General features: G+C 39.1%; 1 long non-coding RNA gene across 1 annotated transcript; it reads left to right on the forward strand.

Annotated features, from left to right (window-relative positions):
* The first annotated feature begins 5952 nt into the window (after positions 1-5952).
* LOC122199288 lies at positions 5953-9141 on the forward strand. Its single transcript, XR_006193449.1, has 2 exons — positions 5953-6102; positions 9074-9141. It is a non-coding gene; the product is annotated as an uncharacterized LOC122199288 (long non-coding RNA).
* Positions 9142-17063: the final 7922 nt, after the last annotated feature.

Raw genomic sequence — 17063 nt, forward strand, 5'->3', positions numbered from 1 at the left:
TTTTTCTTATGGAAGATGAAAAATGCTACAGACCTGTATCATTTCTTTAACAGAAAAGAAATCAAACATTAATGCATGCTAATGAGACATATTTTTCCAGTAGATAAAGAATAGACTGAATAATATGCAAATGCCAATGACTAGTTACTAGCCTCTCTTCATATTTATAATAAGGTAGTTCTACAGCTGAAACTTAGTGTTTGGGATTTGAAAAAAAAGTAGAAAGAATCCATTCAAAAAGTATAAAAGAGCAGACAGTTCATTGTGGTGATAGGTTTTGAATAAATTTGATAAATTCTAACATCACAGTTAGGTCATTTTATTGATAGAAAGTGTCTAAACGTATCCCTATTATGCTAGGAAAAGGTATGCTGTCTTCACAACATTGTGAATATGACCAAATTGCAAATGAGCGAAAACCGTGGTGTGGTTAGCGAAAGACCACCCCAGTGCTGTAAAATCTTCATGGACTCCTCACATAGCTATGATCTCATTATTCTGTTCCAAAGGAAGAACAGGCAGGCTGACAATAAAAAATTTTTTTAAAAAATTTAAAGATTAAACTGTAGTATAATGCAATTTCTGTCATTTGGAGCTAATGAATGCATTTCAGTGTTGAGTAGCAACCACGGTAGTAACGACCCAAACACCACTGATTTGGAGTAATAAATTTTAGGACATGGCAGACTCATATTAGTATAATAAGCTCAAACATTCATTTCACATTAAGAAAACATATAGCCACCACTAGACCATCAAGATACCTATTTTTTTTCTTCCAGCAGAGCCACTTGGCTTTAAAAAGGAATCCATAGCACTCATTGTATTTAAGTCTAAACTAACCCTGAAACGCAACTATGGCAAACTGGTTGTCGTCACCATGGCCAAAGGTGCGGCTTGATTATCAAAGCAATTACTTATTACTATTGAATATGATGTCGTTATCATTGGTTTAATTTTTTCCCTGTAATTTACTCAAACAATTCATCAAGATCTCCAAATCCGTGTGTTGGCTGCTTCAAAGAATGCTCGCTTTGGCAGCACATGGGCTAAAATTGGAACAATCTGTAGAGGATTAGCATGGCCCTGAGCAAAGTCATGAAGCATCTCATATTTTTTTAAATGCCTTCATAACAGCTAAAATAGCTAACATTCACTGAAGTTTTAAAATGAGAGTTTACAACGTGCCAAGAGGTATGATAAACTCTTTACATATGTCGGTTCATGTACTTTAAAAAAAAAAAAAACCCTATGAGGCGAGTGCCATCATTACCCTTACCTGCAGATGAGGAACCTCTGAGGGAATGCAGCTGGGATTTGAACAAAACAGACTGTCTCTGGAATTTGCTATCTTAACCATTAACCTATATATCTCTTAATGTGTTTTATTTTAATTTTTTGAATGTTTATTCATTTTGAGAGAGAGAGAGAGAGAGAGAGACTGAACACGAGTGGGGGAGGGTTAGAGAGAGAGGGAGACAGAATCAGAAGCAGGCTCCAGGCTCTGAGCTGTCAGCACAGAGCCTGACGTGGGACTTGAACTCACGAACTGCCAGACCCTGACCGAGCCAAAGCTGGACATTTAACCAACTGAGCCGCCCAGGCGCCCCTCCTAATGTGTTATATAACAGTAAACATGCATCACCTTATGTTTTTGTTCAATAAGTCTGTAAAATAAAGGGTTACAATGGTTACTTAAGTCATGCCTTTGGTGAACTGAGGCCCAGAAGGATTGAGGAATCAGCTTAAAATCACATAACTAGAACAAATCCAGTCATTTTGCATACAACTCACATTCCTTAATTCAGAGCCAGCGTGCCCTTCCCCACCATTTGCACCAGCATACGTGTGTATCATTCTTCCGAACAGCTGTGACGATTTTGCCCCGATCCACACCCGGCCACTCTTTCTCCCTGGATCCTGTCTGTGACCGAGAGCACACATTTGTGAGCTACACGCATAAACTGGACCCTTGGCCTCGTCAGCCCCCTGAACCAACGGTCTGCAGAGAAAGTGTTCCAAAACAGGAGACTAAAAAGAATCGTGTAGAAGCATAGTATGCCTTCTTTTCCTGATATTTCTATCTTGGCCGCTAATCACAAATTATAATACAACTCTAATTTCAACTAGATTCCTAGGAAACGACTCCAAGCCTTAATGCATTGCCATTATTCCACTGCTATCACAGACAGACAAAAAGCCCACCAAGTCTTACAACATTGGTAGTGGTCCAGGAATGAATAGTAGCAAAGCTGGCCGTATGGGCTCTGCCCACCCCTGTGTGACAAGGAGTCACCACTAAGCTAACGCTTCTTTGCATCACACGTGTTGAAAAAACTTATAGGCAAAATGGTATCTCTTTACTTCGGCTCACGTTTACCATCAGGCGCACTGATGGATGGATTCATCGCTGAGGGTAAGGAGGCAGCAGCTTGGAGCACCATGACTGGAGGGCTGGGGCTACAGCTACTTTTGCCACAAGACGCTTCTCCTTGGGCGTTGTAGATCATTTCCGCACGAGGAGCTGCCTTGGGTGGTAGGCTGATAGGACTAACACCAGGGTGGCCGTGACCGTGTGCATGTAAGTAAGTGCCTAGAGATGGATTTATTAATAGAAACAATAAGGAGGGCCAATTCAGCCACAAAAGGCCAGTTAGAAGAAGAAAAAGTATGTTCACAATAATTTGGGGTCTCCAGATAGGCCCGGGTAAAGGAAGCCTTGTCCTTCGAATGAATGAAAACCAAGCTTTCTGTATCTAGGAGGCCATCCAGAGTAAAGTCACCTTTCTACAGAAATTTAAAATGTTTGTAGCCCTAGGGAATGAACACAGGCCTCTGAATCGAGGAGAGGCATGAGATTGGAAGAATTGCTCAAATAAGTGAAAAAATGATAAGGAATGTACATCAAGCCTCCTTCTGAGCAGGGGATGATCGCACTAAACGCTATTTCTGGCTGTTAAGAAAATAGAGCCTAAAATTACAGTCTATAAATAATAAATTTTCACAAGATAAAGAAAGGATAGGGAGGACTCTGTACAAGTTGTCTGAGGATGCTACAGTTGGAATCAGCTGATCAAAGGGAAATGAGAATCAGAGAATCAGCTATTCTAGAACTATGAAGGGTAGTCAGTGACTAAGATCAATGTTTCTCATTTAAAGTAAAATCTCCCTAATTTGAAACCCAAGGGACCAAAACAACAGCTTTTGAATTAACTAAGTTTCAGTTTATCCTTTTCGCTTTGAATTAAAGAACAGCAGAGAAATAGCCTTGAATTACATCTCGTTTTAAATAAGCCAATATTGAAGTAATGAAGTCTTTACATCTTATTTTAACAAGTAATTCAGATTCTCCAAAAGAATGTATGCGACTCCATTTATTCATCCATTTCTTACCTGCTGCCTAGTATGTGCCCAGGTCTTTGGTTGAGGTCACCTCACATGGTTAGAGGTTTTCATGGGACTAATTCACTTTCTGATAGAATGGGTGGACGTTTAAAGGATGGTGACTCAGTATAGCACTTGAAGCTGAAAAACATTTCTTTCTTTTTTGGACCTGAACAGCCATTGACCACAGCCATGGGAAAAGAGTTTATTCACAGGAATTAGGAACAGATTTGTGAAAAGAGTTCTGTGTTTCAGAAAGAAACGAGGTCCATTTCAGGGAACCGGTTATTTTCATTTCCTCACCACAGACTCAGTGTGGTCTGCTGATAGAAGAGTCTTACCCAAAGTCCGGCTCTTAGAGACCTGAACAGTGATTTTGGCAGATAAACTAAGGTAACTAGAGCTTCCTAAGAGAACCACAACTAAAAATTGCCAAGGCTGGTTCAGACTGCTTACACAAGGTTTAAAGACAGGATCATACTGCCTACAGAATGTCATATGCAACATATGTGCATACTTTAATTTTTTTATTGTTTTTTTATTATTATTTATTTTTGAGACAGAGAGAGACAGAGCATGAGCAGGGGAGGGGCAGAGAGAGAGAGAGAGGGAGACACAGAATCTGAAGCAGGCTCCAGGCTCTGAGCTGTCAGCACAGAGCCCAACACGGGGTTCGAATTCACAGACTGTGAGATCATGACCTGAGCTGAAATCAGACGCTTAACCGACTGAGCCACCCGGGTGCCCCATATGTGCATACTTTAATCATCATTCTGGCTTAGGAGTAAAGCATTTGGAGAGTCCTAAGTGGGTTAATTAGAAGATAAACAATAAAAACCTAGGTATCTCCAAGCCCTTTGCAGTCCAATGTGATAGCCATTAGCCCCATGTGGCATTGATCACTTGAAATGTGGCTACTCTAAAATGATAAAATACACATCAATTTCAAAGACTTAGCATAAAAAAAGAATCTATAATATCTCAATAATTTTTATATTGTTTACAGATTGAAGTGATAACATTTTGGATATGTTGGGTTAAATAAACTATTTTATTAAAATTAATTTTACTGGGTACCTTTTACATATTGCTAATGTGGCTACTAAAAAATGTTAAATTACATGTGGTTCACATACACAGCATTCTATTGGACATGTTACCCTGGAAAATCCATGAAATATATATAGGGCACTGTTTTTTTTCTACTCGAAAGGATTCATTTTCTTGTTGCATCCACATTACAACCCAAGGACTTGGCCATTATCATTCTTCTTTTTATAGATGCGAAAACTTAAGGGTTATGAAGTATGCCCTAAGTCATACAAGCAGTCGTTGGTGGAATCAGTTCTGCCTCACACCCGAATCCATGCTTTGTGTCAACGCTGTTCAAGCGTCTGTCTTTAATATTCTTCTGGAGTGATCTTTTAATGAGACACGTGTGAGATGTGCCTAGGACCACTGAATAGGACTGAAACACACAATTTGTTAAACATACTTGAAACAAGTACAAACAGCACACTGGGTAGCCAGAGTGGTATGCCAGTGTTTTCTGCAAATTGTTCCTCATAGGTATTAAGGATGGACAAGAGTGGATGGAAACGTGACAAAGTAAGACAGAAAGTAAGACAACTCTGTGTCCAGGCATTCCAGGCATTCCCCCTGGTTACTTCATTTATTCCTCAAAGCAACTCTTAGAGATAAGATAGCCTCAGAGTGGTTAAGGCATTTGCTTAGTATCTCAAGGCTAGCTGGTCAGTAACAAAGCCAAGACAGAACTCATTTCTGATTTCTTTCCCTAGACCACAATGCTTTGGGTCCTCCTTTTGATCCATGCCCAACTTTTGGGCGGCTTGTCTACACACTGTGTTACCAGCTACCCTGTTTCCATAACACATTGTAGTCCGTGACCCAAATTGACCGAGGGTAGGGTCTGCCTGAGAGAGAGAGAGAGGACACAGCCACAGCTTTCCTTGGGATGGGGCCAGATACAAGCATTAACTTACCCTTGCCAACACCTGTGGTGTTTAGAGTTGGAAGAAAATAATAAATCTTGATGGAACACAAAGATGCGAAACAAGGTAAATAGCTCACAATGGAATTTAAGTTTCAGGGACTAGCTTGAAAATAAGAGCTAAGATGTAAGGTCAAAATAGAAGAAATCAGAGGAGACAATGATATCTAGAAGTGGAGGCCTGAGGAATTCTTCAGGCAGTGGGCAGAAACCTGGTACCGTATTTAATGAGGTTCCCCGGCTGACCTGAATGGACATTCAGGATACACCTAATGAAAGGTGGGTCTAAAATGAAATGGACATTGGTTCATGCTGATCCATACCATCCGTGATGGGCTGATCAGTTCTTGTAGCTGAAGTAAAACACCAGAAAGAAAGGATTTTCTATCTATGTATATAATTGTGTAACTCTGTGTTGACTATTCAGTTTTGCTATTTCATAGAGTTCCTTAACTCTAGTCACTCCAGTTCCCATTAGCAGCTTCACAGATTTCAGAAGTTCTAGAAAGTTCATTGTGCCCTCATTGCTGCCCACGTTCCAAGTGCCAGTGGCTAGGCCCCACAGTTCATGTGACTTGGAGAGTCTTCCTTCCAGCCTTCTGAATCTCTGCTTGACTTCCAAGGCCACACTGTTGATCACCCTGCTGTCACATGGGGTTTGTATATAGGAGAAGGAAGTAAAGCTTTGAAGATCAGTTGAGATCAAGGTGAAGAACAATGTATTTTCCAAGATAAGGAGTTTGCCATTTATCCTCAAGCCAATGGGGGGACATCAAAATTGTGTGGACAGTGAAGTGGCATCTCACAGTGTGTTTTACAATGATTCATTTCTGTTTTAATGGATTTAGAGTTAAATGTGCCAAAACTGGAGTGCTATTAACTATAGTGTGTTCCTTTATTAAAATTTAATCCACACTGCAGTTATCATTCATGTATTACCAAACACATGGTAGTTTCATTGAAAGAACAATTTTTACTCCTCTTTTAGAGGAATTTCTAAACACATGAAAGCTTTAAAGTTGTTATTGCAGGATATTAAACTAAAACTATCATGTGTCCTGTATTTTATTTAAAAAAAAAAGACTCTATTTTAGAGTTGTTTTGGGGTCACATGAAAATTGAGAGGAAAGTACCGAGTGTTCCCATGCTTCTCCTACCCCCACACATGCACAGCCCTCTCCTTGATCAACATCTCCCACCACAATGGTACATTTGTTACAATTCCTGAACCTACATTGATATGTCCTATATTTTCTATCAGTTGATCAAAGCACATGCTATTTGCTTCCCAAGTCAAAAAGATAATTGAAATAAGCCAATTCTAGTTTTTAAAACTTTAGCATATTCTATTTATGTAACTTTGTCTTAGACTGTGTTACTCTATACCATGTTCAAACAGTAATAAATAGGGTAGTAAGTGAAATAGAAAGTTCTAAGATTTTATGGCAGACTTTTCCCTATAAAATTTTAAAGAAATGTCAAGCACATTAAACCAGATAACCACTGAAATGTGTACATGCAAGTCTTCCAGACTTCAAAAATATAATGCTTTTAGACAGGCTTTGTTGTGTGGTTGTTCTGAATCTTCTTGGCATTTATAACAAATACCAGGCTCAAAAAAATGTCAGTTTCATTATAATAAGAGCCAACATTGACTGAGACTCTATTATGATCTAGGCATTGTTTATTCACTCACTCATTCATTCATTCATTCATTTCACAAATATTTGCTGAGGACCTAATAGATGTTAGACCACTCTTAGCAATATTCCAAATGCCGGTTAGGTAGCACTGAATAAGACAGACAAATATCTTGACATAATGAAACTTTCACCTAGCAGAGATGGTATATTTGTGTTTGGGACTTTTTAACATATGAGGTAGTATTATATATTTTCTGCTGATGAGAATGATAGAACTAACAATAAGGAAGGAGAGAGGATAATTGTAGATGTGGGCACAATGAGTCAGTGAGAAGGGAAGGAAATAGAGCACATATACATTTTTCTGGCCTTAAAATTTATGCTCTTTCCATTCCACCATATTGTTTGCAAAAAATTATAGATGTATTTAGATATATATGTGTAACATGTATATGTAATATATATAATATATATATGTAATACACACACACACACACAAACACACACACACGTCTGTGTGTCTTCATCCTCCTTGGCATTTTACACGTATATTCATATACATGTTCTCATATATGTATATGAGTAAAGTGCTATGCAGGATAAAAACGGAATTGTTTAGCATCTTTTTCAAGAGAGATGCTTAGTAAATTAAGCATAAATGTTTTAAATGCAAGTATAATAATTTTAAGCAGAGTTGTAGAATGGATAAATATATACTACGCATTACAGACATTTATACACAACACATACATTGTATATAACATATACACATTTGAGTTTATACATAACTATATGAATATATTTGCTCTTTGAAAGTTATCAAAATTTTATAGTTGTTTATGTTACCTAGAGTTGAAGATTTAGGAAAATTTCTCATTTTCTGAGTAATAAATGGCAGTACTGATCTGGATCCCTTGATACCCAGAAAGCTTTTTTGCAAGACTAAATGGGATTACCATCAATAGGCCCACAGGGTGTCCGGTTTTGAATCAAAATATAGAAACCTTATTTCCAAAATTTACATGACTGCCTTAACCTTAATCTAATTTTGCTGATATCATGGCCTCTAACAGACAGAAGTACTATAGAATGGCACATGCCTTGTACCCTATCTTTGTCATCCCAATCAGAAATCCCTGATCCCTCCGGAGGGAAAATTGACGCATGAATTCTAAACTGCTCATCACATTCACATTTTTTCAAATGTATCACAAATCAATATATTATTCATGAAAACATTAAACTTTACATTATTACCAAAACATTTTGTAGAACCTTGAAATTTATTCTCAAGCGGGGAGTTTCTTCTTGCTCTTTGCCTAAATACTGCTCTGCAACTGATGTATTTCCCGAGACCAGTGAGAGCAGCTTCATTCTCGAACAGAAACAATTTACCTGGACCGTCTGCAGACAAGGCCTGAACCCCAAGGAACTGCATTAATTGGGAACAGGCTTTGTGAGCAGACAGAGGGGCCTTGGTTTTTCACCTTCTCCCACAGGGAATTACTTTCACTGTCATTTACAGGAGCCTGGACAGAAAGGGTGGGGCTTCAAAGTGAAATACAGAGATAAATGATTTTGATCCATTCTCAATATTCCATTCTTAAATAGTCCCTGAAAATTCTTCACTCATATATAAATGATCAAACAAATGAAACAACTGAAGCCAGAGAGGAAGGCCATGTTACTGAGTCCAACTTGCTTACCCACATGTGTTTAAGTACTGCAAGAGCAGTATGTTGACGGTTATGGCCTCAAAGCGAAGGACAATGTATTCAGTTTGCAATCAAATCACATTGCTATAGATTCTGATTCAGAAAATGTTCTCATAAAGAATATTTGTTCAGTTTCACAAATTTACCCACCTGAAATTCGCTCTAGTAGTACACTAACTTAGCTTTTAGATCCAGGAAAAAATACGATGGAAGACAGTATCCTCGGCTTATTTATTCTCTAGGAAAGAGGATAGTTTTATATACTTTACTCTCAATTTATGGAAGACAGACAATTCAACATGTTTATTTTTTTTTTCAAGTATAAAACACTGGAAGTGTATTTTACTTAGTGTGTGCACTAAGAAAGAAGCGACTCTTCCTAAAACATGAGTACCACATGACCAGATCCTTGGAGGTAATATATCATGCCTGGATCTGAGTGAAAATTTGGAAGATAATTATTAAGGTTAAAAGATCTAAAAATTGAGGGGCGCCTGGGTGGCTCAGTCGGTTAAGCATCCGACTTCGGCTCAGGTCACGATCTCGCGGTCTGTGAGTTCGAGCCCCGCGTCGGGCTCTGGGCTGGTGGCTCAGAGCCTGGAGCCTGCTTCCGATTCTGTGTCTCCCGCTCTCTCTGACCCTCCCCCGTTCATGCTCTGTCTCTCTCTGTCTCAAAAATAAATAAACTTAAAAAAAAAAAACATTAAAAAGATCTAAAAATTGAGAGGTGAAGGATTCTGCCAACTTCAGGGCTGTCACAAATAGACTTTCCCTGTAGCTGACACAGAGAGAGAGTATTAGGTTACAGGAAAATTTGCTCTGAAAAGCTGTTAAGGCAACTTCAGCTTATTGTGGCATTACAGTATAATGCTGTGCAAAAGAAATACAATGCAAATCATAAATGTGAGTCACACATATAATTTTAAATGTTCAAGAAACCATTTCTAAAAAAAAGATACAATTAATTTTTAGTAAGATCTTTTAACCTGGGCCCCTGGGTGGCTCAATCGGTTAAGCAGCCAACTTCAGCTCAGGTCCTGGCCACACGTTTCATGAGTTTAAGCCCTGCGTCAGGCTCTGTGCTGATCCACTTTGGATCCTCTGTCCCCCCTCTCTGTGTGCCCCACCCCATCTCTCTCTCTCTCTGTCTCTCAAAAATTAATAAACATTTATATAAATAAATAAATAAAATCGTTTAACCCAATATATCTAAAATATATTTTTTATTGTTTATTTTTGTGAAAGAGACAGAGCACAAGCAGGGGAGGGGCAGCGAGAGATGGAGACACAGAATCCGAAGCAGGCTCCAGGCTCGGAGCTGTCGGCACAGAGCCCTCCGAGGGGCTCAAACTCATAAGCCATGAGATCATGACCTGAGCTGAAGTTGGACGCTTAACCTACTGAGCCCCTAATATATCTAAAATATTATCATTTGAACATATAATCAATAAGACATTATTGAAATATTTGCATACATTTTTTCATATTAAGTCTTCAAAATACATTAGGTACTTACACTAATGTCTCAATTGGACTAACAACATTTCAAGGGCTTAGTAGCCACACGTGACCAGTGGCTATCGGTACAGACAGCGACTTGAGAGCAGGAACACACACGAAGACTTTCTTATTTTGTTCTTAGCTCTCTTTCTTCTTTCCTTCTTTTCTTTCCTTCCTTTCCTTTTTCTCTTGCCCCCTGTTTCTCTTCCTTTCTCTCTGTCTCCTTCCAAGTCTGTGCATGCTATGTACTGAGAATACAATAGAGCAATATAGGCCCGAGCCTTAAATTCTGAAAACATTGCCTCCTTTCAAAAAAAAAAAAATTAAAAGCACTATTTAAAGATACATAAAATAGGGGCACCTGGATGGCTCAATGGGTTGAGTGTCCCACTTCGGCTCAGGTCATGATCTCACGGTTTGTGAGTTCAAGCCCCACATCAGGCTCTGTGCTGACAGCTCAGAGCTCAGAACCTGGATCCTGCTTCAGATTCTGTGTCTTCCTCCCCTCCCCCCACTCGTGTTCTGTCTCTTTCTCTCTCAAAAATAAACATTAAAAAACATAAAAAAATAAAGATACATAAAATAGTATATACTAGTTTAAATTCAGCCACAAATATGGCTACAAGTTTTCTGGCAGCTGAAAGTGACAAGCATTACCAGTTACACAATTCACAGTGCATATGATCCAGAGTCACTAAGATAAACTCAAACCAGTTTCTGCAGAGGAGAATTACTCTCCTCTGACTTTATAAATCTAAAGTCTTATAAATAAGCAAAACTATGAACACAACATGGTAGACTGTTCTATAAAGGGTGCATGCAGTGCTTTTCCAGAATCACTTGAAGATCTCCAGCTCTATAACATGCAAGAAAACAGAAGTCTATCATTCAGTACTCCCTGATGACCTCATACAATACCCGGGAAAACACCTGACCTTTGTAAACTGACTTGGATCCTGGAAAAAAATTGTTTAATGAAACTGTTAGTATTGTCTTATTATTACATACATTTTATTCAATTCAAATTCCTGAACAGTTGGCTGGCCTTCTTTTTTATAGATACAAAAGCAATGAGACTCTAACCTAGAAAGACAACAGCAATATCACAGAGCTGAAACCAAGACTTGTGAACAGAAGATCATGCAAATCCATTAAAAACTTAATACAAAAGATACATGCTGTATTTTTTTATCATAAATAAATACATATAGAGAACAAATTTCACTTACATATCACTATGCCCATAAAGTATGAAGAGCTCACAAAAAGGGAAGTGCCTTGGATTGAGGTTCTTTAAGAACTGAAATTCATTTATTTTTTTACGTGACACAAAGGGGGAGATTCATGTGGACTTACCTGTAAAAAGCACTGAAAATATTTTTTTGCCACATCATTTATTTATGCTAAAGGAGTAGCATTTTAAATAGAATATTTAAATTTCTAAACAAATTGTGTTAGCATTTACACCTCTAATCAGCTAGCTGGGGCTAATATGCAACTGCCTCAAGATGCAGAGCTACCTGGGATCAGGACTGTGTTTCCCTTTGATATGGAAGGGTCTCAAATAGGTAATCCCCTCATTCTCTCAAGAGACACAACTTTAAGATTTCAATAAATCCTAAGGTCCACGAAATGGGGCCAGTCACATCAAGCTCCCCTGCCATCCTTTCTTCCTTCAAACACACACACTAGATAATGGTTTACTGTACATTGACTCTAGTTCCATCGGAAAGCGAGAGGGCCAAGAGCAAAGAATTCGGTGCATTTATATGGTTTTTTAAGAAGGATATTGATATCATGCTACCATTATGTTCACCAGAGGACGCAACTAAAATATCAAGGGTCCCTCAAGGCTAAATGAAATGGTTAAAGATGTATTTATTGATTTCTAAAGAAATATTACCAAGGCACTGGATAATAACTCACCACTCTCATGACTGAAAGGGTCTTGGTTCTCTCTAAAGAGGAGACAGAACTCCAGAATACACAATAATGTTAAAACTATTGCATGTTGTGTTGTGAAACATACCCGAATTGGGGAGGGCAGAGAAAAATCATTCGTGCAGACATTTAACTTGAACCAATTCTATTCTTTATCTTTTCTTTTATTGTTGTTCTCTTATTTATTTCTTGTAAAGCAAAAATTGTAATTAATTACTTTGAACTCCAGTGTGGGGCTGTAATCACAACCCATCAACTTATGTTGACATACAATGCATTTACGCACTGAAAGCTTTCTAAAAATACATGCAGGATGGGGATATAGAAACTTGTATACATAGGAAAACCACCATGCCCCCGTTGGGGAATTTGAATTTTTTTCTCAAATAAGAGAAACATGTGCAATGACACATGTTTTTTTCTTTTTAGTTGACAATTGTCTCCCTTTTCTGTAGATCCTAATGGTGAAATAATGGATCCTGCCAACCATTATGAGCTTCAACCCATCTGGGGACCCATAACTTTTATTGTGGTCCATTATCTGGCCATTAGAGGCCACAAGTGTCCTCAGCACAACTGTATAACATTTTGCTGAGGAAAAGGTGTGGAAACTGTGGAGGCAGCAGGTTTTTCTAGTATCTAAACCATGGAAACTCCAAAACCTCCTATATTGAGACCATTCATTTTCCTTATGCTGAAATTTTTATAGTGTATGCCTCTTGGATAAAGTTTCCTTATCTAGCCCTGCCAGGAAACCAAATATTCCACCGAGTACTGGTGTGAAACATCCTTGCTTTCTTTTCCTAGGAGCTAGAAGTCCTGATTCTAAGACGGTGTGTTATAGCTATTTAGCTTAGAAAACCAATATGTTCTGACCGTAGAGAATATTTACTCCACCTATCATACTATAGGTGAAGAAGTGACAAAGGGGATGCCTGGGGATTCTCAAGAGCGGCACCAACTTCACATGGTCTGCGTAAAATAGTCTGCCTACCGCAATGGTAAGAGAAACACAAGCCACACGAAGTGAAGCCTCCTGTCTGTGTGAGTTTCCTTACCGAAAGAAAACAAGTACATCATTTTTGCTACTGCTCCCTTTGTTAGCTACTGGCCAGCTCTTTGGTACACCCACTGATCACCAACGTCATCATTACTTTCTATTTGTGTCACCCTTTTGATCACAGACCGCACACTCCGATAAACTTACAAACAAGCGTAGTTCAAGATGTTGCGTGCGTTTGTTGCCAAGTGTGGCCCATCTTTCATCCAGAGGGCAGGGAGGCCAGACGTTGTCTTTCCTGGGCCTAATATAGAGTGTGTGGAGCTCGGGATGGGGCCAGGGCTTCATAAGGAATATAATAAATGCTTCCCACTTGCCTCAGCGGTCACCTCTCGACCCGCTCATAATTTTGAAAAGCTTTATGGCTGGGTATCTCCACCTCCATTCTTACATCAGACTCCACATCTTGCATTAGCAGAAGCATAGGTGGGAAATCTTTAGGTTAGGCCCATCCCCACAGCATCCCGACCTGAGGGCAAAGAGACCATTACTGAGACTACTCTAATGGTTTTCTCCTGATGTCTGTGAGTCTAAAAGTCAGGAACCTTAATTAGGAAAGGCCAACGGATCACTTCACAGTATTCCCCAAAGTGGGTAATTTGTGTGTTTATTGCCAAACACCGTCTAGACAGCAATGGCTGCTCAACAATATTTAATCAACAGTGTTTATTAGGCACTTATTATGTGCAGTACACTGTGTTAAATAAGACATTTGAAAACTCCTACTCTCAACGTGTCTTCTCCTCGTGAAGAAAAGCAGAAAAAAGTACAAATAATCAGACAAGAAAATATCAAACAATCGCTGTGAAGAGACTAGAAATATTGCAGTCATGGACGGCCAACATATATTAGGTGGTTAGGAGATGCTAACATTTATCCTAAGAAGCAAGTTGTCAAGAAAGATCTGGGAGTGAACATTTCCTGGAAGGAAGTTGGAGCGAAGAATACAGGACTGCACAAGTTTAGTGCCTCATGGGATGGAGAGAAAAGCAGTGTGAGCAGAAAGGAAGGACCAGCCACGGAGACTCAGGAGGAGCGAGTAGTGAAGTGGGAAGACAAGCAGGTGGGGTGGTGTCAGAAGAGGTCAGCCAGGAGGGGGGGGGCCAAAATGGTTTGTGTTTTTATTACAACTGAGTATAACCCAAAGCATTAAAAGTTTTCAAGCAAGGTTGAGATTTTTTTGTAATTATTTGATAAAAAGAGTAGTCGAGCCATCTCATGGGGGATGACTTATGTGGCGGGGTGTGGAGGTAAGAGGGGCATGAGAAGGATGAAGAAGATGTGGTGTACATATATACAATGGAATATTACTTGGCCATAAAAGAATGGAATCTTGCCATTTGCAACAACTTGGATGGACCTAGAGAGTATTGTGCTAAGTGAGATAAGCTAGTCAGAGAAAGACATATTCCATATAATTTCACTCATATGTGAAATTTAAGAAACAGAACAACAAACAAAGGAAAAAAGAAACAAAAAAAAAATCGGACTCTTAAATACAGAGAACAGACTGGTGGTTAGCAGAGGGGAGGTAGGTGGGGGGATGGGGGAAATAAGAGAAGGGGGTTAAGAGTTCACGTATTGTGATGAGCATCGAGTAATGTACAGAACTGTTGAATCACTATATTGTAAACATGAACCTAATATAACACCCTATGTTCATTATACTTGAATTAAAAATAATGATCTACAAAAAAACTAAAATGAGTGGCATAAGAAGCCAGTTAGGGGAACATTGCAATATTCCAGACACTACTAAACTCATACTGGTTTGAACTGGGGCAGAAATGATAAAGATGCAAAGAAATGTAGGGATTCAGGACATACTTTAGCTGCAGAACTGAAAGGACTTGCCAAAGTTTTAGAAGTGGATGTGGCAAAAGAAACAATAAATTAAGTATGATGCGTCTCTAACGACTTGGTAAGCAGTTCACTGAATGAGGGGAAGCTTTGGGGTGTAAATCACGTGCTCTTTAGGGCCATGTGAAGTCTGAGTTGCCTCTTAGACATTCTTGTGAATATGTCAAGTAATAATATGGATATATTATATGAATATATATACATATATATATATATATATATATATGGAGGGAGAATAGGACTTAAAAAAGATTTGGGTTTTAAAAATATATATACAGAGAGAGAGAGAGAGAGAGAGAGAGAGAGAGAGAGATTCCAGGGACAAATCCTTGCTCTTTCCAACTTTTAGAGTAGAAGGGACCAGAAAAGGAAGCTTAGAAGGAGGAACTGATGGAGTAGGAAGAGAACTAGGCATGCATGATATCATGGTAGATGAGAAACAGGAGGTCTCCACGTGGGTTTCAAGCACATTTTTCTTTAATTTTTAAAAAAATGTTTTAATGTTTATTTATTTTTGAGAGAGATAGAGAGCAAGCAGGGGAGGGACAGAGAGGGAGACAGAATCTAAAGCAGGCTCCAGGCTCTGAGCCATCATCACAGAGCCCAACGCGGGGCTCGAACCCCCAAATTGTGAGATCATGACCTGAGCCAAAGTTGGACGCTTAACCAACTAAGCCACCCAGGAGCCCCTAAAGCACATTTGCCTGCAAATAAGACAGATCATTTATGTGCCCTGCTGACCTACGCACAGAATTCTATGATTTTGTATATTATTCCTAGATGCTTTGGTAAACACATTGACAAATCCATTCATTTTTAAAAATTATTTATATTCAGGATAGTTAGCATATAATGTAGTCTGGGCTTCAGGAGTAGAACCCAGTGATTCATCTCTTAATGTATGACATCCAGTGCTCATCCCTGAAAGTGCCCTCCTTAATGTCCGTCACCTATTTTGCACATCCACCCACCCACCCACCCCACTTCCAGCAACTCCCAGTTTGTTCTCTGCATTTAAGGTCTCTTGGGGCACCTGGGTGGCTCAGTCAGTTAAGCATCTGGCTTCGGCTCAGGTCATAATCTTGCAGTCTGTGAGTTCAAGGACCACATCGGGCTCTGTGCTGAAAGCTCAGAGCCTGGAGCCTGCTTTGGATTCTGTGTCTCCCTCTCTCTCTGTCCCTCCCCTGCTCATGCTCTGTCTCTCTCCCTCTCGAAAATAAATAAACATTAAAAAAACATTTTTCAGAGTCTCTTATGGTTTGCCTCCCTCTCTGTTTTTATTTTTCCTTCCCTTCCCCTATGTTCATCTTTTGAGTTTCTCAAATTCCACATATGAGTGAAATCATATGATATCTTTCATTTTCTGATTGACTCATTTCTCTTAGCATAATACCCTCCAGTTCCATCCATGTTGTTGCGAATGGCAAGACTTCTTTCTTTTTCCTCACCAAGTAGTATTCCATTGTGTATGTAAACCACATCTTCTTTATCCATTCATCAGTTGATGGACATTTGGGCTCTTCCCATAATTTGGCTATTGTTGAAAGTACTGCTATAAACATTGGGGTGCATGTGCTCCTTTGAATCAGCATTTTTGTATCCTTTGGATAAATTCATAGTAGTGCAATTGCTGGGTCATAAGATAGTTCTATTTTTAGTTTCTGTAAAGGAACCTCCATACAAAGTCATTCATTTTAAGTAGCACACACCTGGACCGGCTACCTTTTCTTCTTCAGTAAATGTTGAATTAAAAAGCCTTTTGAATAACAGCCTTCCAAAATGGCATGTTTCCTTTATCACAAGTCATTGAAGTCTGGGGGTAGAGGCACATGTGTTGTAGCTATGAGCCATTTCTTCACTTTGGACTCAGTTGTCCTAACACCACTCACAAGCCATGCGTACAAATCTGTTACATAAATGCATGTGCCACCTAGTAGAATTCCAACACC

This window comes from Panthera leo, chromosome A1, assembly GCF_018350215.1.
Source record: "Panthera leo isolate Ple1 chromosome A1, P.leo_Ple1_pat1.1, whole genome shotgun sequence".
Taxonomy (NCBI): Eukaryota; Metazoa; Chordata; class Mammalia; order Carnivora; family Felidae; genus Panthera; species Panthera leo.